Source organism: Thalia democratica, chromosome 3 (genome assembly GCF_965202585.1).
Source record: "Thalia democratica chromosome 3, ktThaDemo2.hap1.1, whole genome shotgun sequence".
In the NCBI taxonomy this organism is placed as follows: Eukaryota; Metazoa; Chordata; class Thaliacea; order Salpida; family Salpidae; genus Thalia; species Thalia democratica.
The window spans coordinates 73,602,945-73,612,217 of record NC_139167.1 but is presented as its reverse complement, the minus strand read 5'-3'; positions in this window follow the sequence as shown (position 1 = coordinate 73,612,217).

Sequence of the window (9,273 nt, the reverse complement as noted above, 5' to 3'; positions counted from 1 at the left end):
TCAATAGAAAAGAAATGACTCGAACTTTCTATGCTTCCAAAAATATTTAATGCAAAAACTGGAAACAAAAGTATAATTTTTAATTAAAGAAATTAAAGTTCAACAATATCAATACAAAAAGAAGCATATCAATTTTTAAATACTTAAAAAACATTTACAAACACTAAACAAGGCGTCAGATTCGTAAAAATTCTTTATTTCAGTTACGAAGCAAACTACAAATTAAAAGTTTAAATATTCACATACTGCCACATGTTTTCAATTTTCTGCTCCTTGACGTAACAAACCAGTTTCTTCGAATGATTCTCGCAAAACTTGATTGTAGCATTCATCTTCTCCCAAAATTTAAAATCGTTTAGTTTGTGAACCTCCCATTCCAAAGCAGCGCTAAGCCTTTCAACTTTAGCCTCCAAAAATTCCTGAATGAATTCAAAGATCATTTTGTTAGTTGTGTTGTCCTTAAGGTAGTAGGCAAACACGTAAGAGTACATGAGAGTGTTACGGCATTCACTCATAACTTCACACGCTTTCTTTATGATATTTTTCTGGAAAAAATCTGCAAGTTTATCATTGGCCTTGGGAACTTTTTTTTCGTCATCTTCTTCAGTATCCTTTTCTAATTTTCTTTTTTTCTTTTTGTTTTTGATACCATTTTTCAACTGTTGCGGAGTTTGGTATCTGTCATATACCCTCTCTGTGCTAGTTTTGCTCTCAATTTCAAGGCTTTTTTTGTGTCTGCGGTAGAACTTGTGGTATTCCATGTAGCGTATAGTTTCTGTTCTATTTTCCTGTACGTTGTTACGTTCTATCTTTTGCTCGCAGTTGTGGTGCGACCCTGCCCATCCTTTCATGCACTTCCAGCACATTTCGTACTTGCACTTGGAACAAATCATGTGGTTGCATCCGCCGTTCTTTTCAATTTTAGCGTGACACTCTGGGCACTCTTTTGTATTTGATGAAATCCAGTTACCGTTTTCTGTGTCTTTGAATTTCTTCAGCCATTTTTTAAGCATGTCGCAGTCTAATGGGTCGTGCCAAGCCTCTTGGCAATTGAAGCAGCTTTTGTGTCCCTTGGAGCATTCTACGTTGTAGTTGTTTTGAAACTTCTTACACCTTAGTATTGTCTTACAGTCGGTTCCGGGACACCAAACAGTGTCTTTGTTGTTGTCCACGTACGACTGACCTAAAATCCGCAAAAACTTTGATTTAAGTTCTTCTTCTGCCAAGGTATCTAAGATAGTTTCTAAATCTACAAGATGTTCACAATTTTCTCCAGGGCATTCGATATCAACAATCCTGTTGTTTATGTTTTCATGGATGTGATCCTTTAAGCACTCTTTACAAAACAAATGGCTGCATTCAAGGTTTGCTACATCATCTTGGCAGAGATCATCCATGCAAACTTCGCATTCGAAAGCGGAACAGCTTGTTTTAACACATTGGCGTTTAACCGAAGCCATTTTGTTTCTACTTTTTCTTTCTCTTTTCCTTTCTTTATTCAGGGCATTAAGTGCTTTTTCAACATCCCATTGGTTGTTTTGGAGCCAGCGCCTTGCATACGGTTCACTGAGATCACCTACATTTGACTGGAGGATTTTAATTTTTGAACTAGCGCTTTCTAGAACGTCGCGTTGAGATATCTCTTCGAAGACTGAAACAAGAGGCTTCCTTTCAACTACTTCCATTTCATCTTCACTGTCACTGTAGTTGTTGTCAGAAGCACTCGTTTCAATATATAGCATTTCTGAATCTGAATCCATTTTGCGTTTCTTGTGGGGAGCTTCTCCTCCAGTTGATTTGCGGACTGTTTCTTTTGTGCGGGCCATCTTGAAATATGTAAGGAAATGTAAAAATTAGGCTATTTATACATTTTTCACGGTAACGAACTTAGGCGAAGTAAGTAGAACACTAGAGGCAGCAAAGCGTTTTTGTGAAATTTTAAATATTTTTTTTAACAAATATATTTAGTTTTTATAAAATTGTACCTAAAAATGTTTAAATGCTACATTCAATAAATTTTTAAGTTGTAAACTAAGAAGAAAAAATAAATTAAACTTTAAATTTAAACTTTTTTCAACTCAATAATTAAAATTGACACATTTAAAAAATAATTTATGTAACAAATTAATTTTTAATGTTAGTTTTTTTTATTTAATTAATTATTATTTTAGTTATCGTTTGAAAAGTGTTTTACTATTAAATTTTTTTTCTAAAATATATTTAAAGTATGTCAAACATTTAGTCTAACATAAAGGTGTTTTGAAAACATACAAAAGTTTTAATGTAGTTTTTAATAGTTAAGCTTATAGTTTTTATAACAATATCAATTATTTTTTACCACTTTTCATATATACCATCGTGATAAAAACAATGTTTATTTAACTCTTTGCTAAAAATCAAATATTTAATTAAAACAACTAAAATCAAAACTAGAAAAACTTAAATAAATAAAAAAAATTTTTTTCAATTACAGTTAATCCTTGCTTGCTAAACAAAGCTAAAAAGATCATTAAATGACTGTATTTTAACAGAAATTTTTTTTTAAACTAGTATGTTGAATAATAAAGTTAAAATACTTTTAAATAAAAAGTTATAACAAGCTATTTTTTTTCTTCGGTAGGTTTTGGATTGAAATCTAATTCTATCACAACGTTAAGTTTTTAAAGTATGTTTCATGTCTTCTTCATTTCAAATATATTTCATTTTTTAGAACCAGATAAAGCATTGCTACAAAACGTAACAAAAAGAAAAAAGGAAATGAGAGAACTCTAAAAATTCCACTAGTGGGCGTTATAAATAATCATTAGATGAGGTTCGTAACGATGCAATTTAAATTAAAACTTTCTAGACAATTAACCAGGAACCTAGTAAAACTTTAAACCATGCCCTTTTAACAGCCACCCATATTTTAGATTTTTGTTATACTTAAAATTAGTTAAGTTGTACCAAATAGTATGTAAAAACACGTAGTTTTATAGTGAATTCTTTTTAAAAATTAAAAGAAATGATACAGCTAATTATAGGTTTGTTCATAATTTGTATTTTCTTAAATCGTGCTTCATTGCAATATATAATTAACAAAAAATATCTAAAAAAATCGTTTGAGAAGTAAAGTTATTAGAAGCTCACAAACACAGTTTGACCACTTGTGGGCGATAAGCAATTACATTAGCCGAAGTTTGTAACCACTGGTACATATATCATATTTTAAAATTTCTTCAGATTTGTTTATAAGTACCAGTGGTTAAGAACTTCGGCTAATGTTTAATCAATCTATCATCTATTCTATCTAAAAAATAATTTTATCAATCATCATAACATCATGTTAGGACGCGAAAAGAAATAAAAATTTGAATCGTTGTAAAGGCATTAAAGAGTGAAGGACGTACTTTGTACGGATTCATAGATTGTTTATTTTAATTATTTCGGGCTTTTAAAAGCATCCCTAACTATTAAACTTAACAGGTAGGATTCTGAAAATTTAAAAAATTCTGAAGTTTGACAACTACTAAACTAGATCCCAAGTTTGCTATTAAATAAATACTTTTTTCTCTGTTTGTATTTTACTTTAAGTTAAAAAACATAAATATCTTTTCGGACGATATTTTTTTTTCTACTGCTTAAATAAGTAAGTATGATCAAGAGTCTTGATTTACCAAATGCCTAGTTAAATAAATTAAGAAAAAAAACCTTTTGAATATTTTAATCTTATAGAATTACTCAATGATTTGTGATTCTTTAAACTTTTAGTTATTTTTCTCTTTAGAAATGTTTGAAAACAACTGATGAAAACATAATTTAATAATTTTTTTTTTAATCAAACATATTAGTATAAATAAAACATGAAGCAGCACAGTTTTATTCAATACAAATACTTTTTTTTAAATTTTCATAAAAAAAACTTTACAATTGCAATAACAAACAAAAAATTTAGACATATACTCTTTTAACTACATTCCAAAAATTATCAAATTTAACCCAAAAATAGAAAATCAATCAACAAAATAAGTAACAAAACTAATTTTTAAAATACAATCAAAATGGCTTTATTAAAAAACTGTCTATCGAACTCTATTGTTTACATAACATTCGTTTATAAATATAAATAAGCATAGCTTCCATTTTAATTAACAAAACACATAAGTACACTTTCTTAATTTGGTAAAACTGTTATAGCTTGTATAACTTTATAATGTTTTTTTCATATAGTATGTCTATAGAAATGAAAATATTAAGATTTAAAGTTATTATCTTTTAGTTCAAATCCACCTTTGCGATCTTTTAATCTACATTGAGTAGATTAAAAACATTACTACACTTTTGAAACATGCTAAAATAAAATAAAAATATATTAAAAAACAAAATTAAAAATCAAATTTTTCATCTTTTTAATTCCAATCCAAGTTTACGATCTCTTGTGCGTCTGTTCTTGAACCATGTCTGAAAAATAAAATTTTATAAACACGTTAATATCAAATAACATTTAAGGTGAAAATAAAGGATAAGTAAGTTTAACATCAAAATACTCCGAGTAAATTGATTTTTTAAAATCGGTTAGTAAGAAACAAAATGTAGTATTGAACATTGTAAACAAAGACATCATAATAAATATTCAATAAATAAAAAATTTTTAAAAATTATTAAATAGTAATTAAGTAGAAATTAGTTTTCATACAGAAAAAAATTGCTCTTGACAACTTGCTTTGAAAGAACGTAAAATTAACAAAAGTGTATTATACAGATTTATTCTTGCATTCAGTATTCTTATAACACTAACCGTGAGTTCTTTGAATGAAAGATGAGTTATTTGTGCAAGTTCATTAGCTTTATACTCTGATGGATAACCAGTTATGTTATAAAAGCAATTCTCCATATGATATAGTTGATCAGAAGTCATAGTAATTCTTTTTCTATATATAATTTTTTTTGATAGCTGTAGTTTTAAGGCTAAAAAGTTACTTAAAAACTCTTAGTATTTAATAACAAAATAAAAAGAAGAAATGTTAATCATTAAAATAACTCACTTTCTTGGCTTTGAAAGTTTTCTAACTGATGAGAAATTGTTTAGATTCTCCGTAGGCTTCTGAAGTCGCTGTAAAAATATTGTTGTAGAGGCTAGTTAATATTCAAATTATTAAAAAACAAGCTATAAAATTAAACTTTAAAAAAAACATTACTCTGAACTTGTGACTCAATTTAATAATAATTTGGAAATTATTTTCTACTTACATAACTTTTAGAATACGTCGTAGGATGAACCATATTACTTTGTCCATTATTATATCCTGTTTTATGTTATATGTTATTATATCCTTAAAGTTATTTTTCGTTAGAAAGTACATGTTTATCATCAAAAAAAGTATATACCTGTTGGCGTGTAATTTTCTTGCGAACCGTTGCAACCATACTGATTTGACGAAAAGTTTTGCTGGCGAATAAGTTTACTGCTATCGAGTTGATGTGGGTTTGCGAAACTGTTTGTAGAAATTTGTCGCTGGTAAGTAAGTTTACTGCTATCAAGTTGTTGTGGGTTAGCATAATTATTTGTGGAAGTTTGTCGCTGGTAGTTAAGTTTACTGCTATCAAGTTGTTGTGGATTTGCAAAACTTTTTGTAGAAGTTTGTCGCTCAAAACTAAGCTTACTGCTATCAACTATTTCGGGGTTTGCATAATCATTTGTAGAAGTTTGTTGCTTGCTAATAAGTTTACTGCTATCAAGTTGGTGTAGATTTGAAAGTTTGTTTGTAGAAGTTTGTTGCTGGCGAATTAGTTTACTGCTATCAAGTTGCAGTTGATTATACAGCTGCTGGCCATGAGTATTGTAACTGTCCTGTGGATACATATCTTGCTTGACACACTGCCCGATAGTTTGAAAAGACGTATCATATCCGCTATACTGATCATCATTTTTACAGTAAGCATCTTGCCTGCTAGACTCATACGATGGTTGGTGATAATTTGAACGACCATCAGGTTTATTATTAATAATCTGATCTGTGAACTGAGCATTGGTCGAGTAAAGACCTGTTTGAAGCTGACGTGGTGGCATCTGGTCCATATAAGCTTGCTGATGATCGTAACAACTTAAATCAGGTTGTCGTTGATTCATTACTGAACGGTTTTGGTGGTTCATGGAGTTTTGTGGCAAGCTGTCGTCGCTATTCTGCGTACAAATGACGTCATGATCATTAAGTTGACTCGGGTCAATTGTCGTAAGTGAGTTCATTTTTCAGTAAATTATAAAATATTCTGTGAAATTACTGTTTTTGTAAAACTGATAAAACTTGAATAAATATGTACAAATATTTTAATACTGTAATCTTATCGTATATGTTATTAAAAAAATACTAGTTCAAACGTTTTAAAGTTTAGCCTTCACATTCTTTTATATATAAACTTGTATCACCTTTTTATTTAGTTAAACTACATAAAATTGAGTTAAAAGGAACCAAAAAAGTAGTAGCACAAATATTTCTTTTCTTATTATGTGTTTCCAAAACTAATGAGTACTATTTTTTTTTACTTTTTCGTATAATAAATAGCGATGATCATTTAAAACAATGCGTGTAGGTTAATACACTTATGTATTGTTTAATCTGAAGTAGACTTAGTTGCAAAAACTAACTTAGTATTTTTAGCAGAAAATCCAACAAAAAATCTTTAGTTGAAAATGTATATCTTTAGTTAAAATTGAAAACTTTTAAGCTTTTGTATTAAAATGTGAACAATGCAAATACTAGTACGATAAGCACTTGACTGTTACTAAGCTGCAAAGTTGCCATCTGAAATCCGTTTGGCTTACAAAGCTTTTCATAAGTAACAAGTTTATGTTAAAATATGAAAAAAATTAAACACTGAGTGTTGAGATAAATTTGCTTCTAGAAACTCTTCCAGATCATTTATTTATTTATGATTACTTTTATCATTTCATATTGCAACTTCAATTATAGATTTACATATAGATTGTGTACTGACATAGTCTACGTTTACAACTATAACCAGTTATGATCAAAATTCGTTCGAATCTGCACAAGTACAAAAGAAACAGCAACTTATGAATATGAGTCACTTAATACAAAAAATTTTGGAATAAAAACTCAAGCGTAATAAATTAACTAAGTTAAAATTTTTTTTTATACACTGTTAAGAATTTTTAAGCTCTAGATCTGAGAATTGTGAACAAGAGATTTTATGCACTTTAATGTTTACAAAATTCAATAAAATTGAAATTTTAATTAGCTTTATGTACCTACAGATTTTATTATTAAACTACAATTCAATCCAAACAATACATCATAAACTAAGATAAAAATTAAAACATACCACATAACTATCTGAAAAATATAAATAACTAAAAACATTAAGAATAACAAAACTATTATTATTATCTTTTTATATACACATACTTCTTGTGAGGTATTTATGGTATACTTATTTTAAATATTTCTCACTATTTATATATAATAGTCAAAAGGAAGTTTTAGCATAAGGAAGTGCTTAAAATTAGTAATTATCTTAGTAAAAAGATGCTTATTTCTTTACGAAGCTTACTAAAATTAGTATTTATATCGAATTTCAGTATAACTTGATAAGATTAGCAATAACTGATGTAATTGAAACTAAATAATTTGCTAAAGAATAGTTTAAACGTATTATCATATTTATTTTTACTTGCTAAGTTAGCTTCTTAAAGTATATCTAAGGATAAACAGTTCACATTATTTCTTTACAAATTTTTTCTTTAGCTTATTCTCTCAGTTTTTAAACTATTTTTTCTTTTGTTTACTACAGCGCATGCTTAGCAACTCTCTCATTGGAACAGCTTTAAATAAGACATAAAAAAATTCTGACATGTATGCTTCCGTGGTAAAGTGACCAAAAGTGCACAATTGACGCAACGTACTTAATTGACGACTCGTGGTAAAGTAACCAACAGTGCACTTTTGACGCACCGTACTTAATTTACGACCCGTTGTAAAGTTACCAATAGTGCACAATTGACGCATCGTGCTAAAGTGACCAACAGTGCACAATTGACCCTCCGTACTTAATTGACGACCCTTGGTATAGTGACCAACATTGCACAATTGATGCACCGTACTTAATTGACGACCCATGGTAAAATGACCAACAGTGCACATTTATACACGAACCGAAAACTGTCGTAAGTTAAAAACTTTGTTTTTTTTACACCATAAAAATTAGTTGAAATACTGCTTAGTGTTTCTTTTCTACAAAAAAATGCAAGTATTTAATTTTCAAAAAAAAAAAAACTGGATTTTGATTTCATCGTTACAAAGATGAAGTACTTATGTAACAGGTTCATAAACAACTTTTTTTCGGCACTAATACAATTTAAAAGAAGGTGAATAACTAATTAAATTAAATAATTTTAGATTTAAAGTTTTTCTGTTATGCAGTTTCTGATCTTTAAAAAAAAATAAAATCTTTATTCCTACTTGAGGAACGTTTTTAAAAAGAGACAAAAAATTTTTTTTAACTATAATTTTTAAACAATTACCAAAATTTGAATAATATATAGTACAAGGTTCCCACTACACTAAAAAAAAACTGTAGGGAAACCACTACAATATAGCAAATTTTCTAGGTAAACTAATAAAAAAAATTGCTTGATAGATATCTTTAAAGAACAATTATATTAAGCTACCAGGGGCGTCGCGTGAGGTGTTGCACTGCCGCAACTGCACCACCTTGAAATTTTCTAAGAAAAAAAATAAGTATCTAAAGCGTTTTCGTTATTTTTTTGAACGAAATCTCTTTTAAAACTTCAATTTTGAAAACGACCATTTTGCCCACTTCACTGCCGCAAACTCTTAGCTGACTGCCGCAAATGAACTCAAAAAAGCAAAATTTCTTCAAGAATTACCGCAAAATCAATATCTTGCGGTAAGTAAGCTAAGTTGAAAATTCCCTAAAACAGGACTTGCTCAAGTATCATCTACAAGCTATTGTAAACATAAAATAAAAACAAAGCAAGCTACTGCAAAGGATTAAACTTGAGTTTATGTACCCACATGATTTTTTAAATTTAACAGATCACTTCTATTAAAAGATTTGTCATAAATTGCATATTTTGAAAAAAAAGATAAAAACCCTAAATCACCAAAGTCTTAAAAATTTGATTTTTTATTTTAATCTGCATACATAAACTTAACTATAACTGATTATTGTTATCATAAAGTTAATAAAATAAATAATAAAATTCAAGTTCTGAAAAAAAGAATTAAGAAGTTTATTAAAAACTTCTAGTTC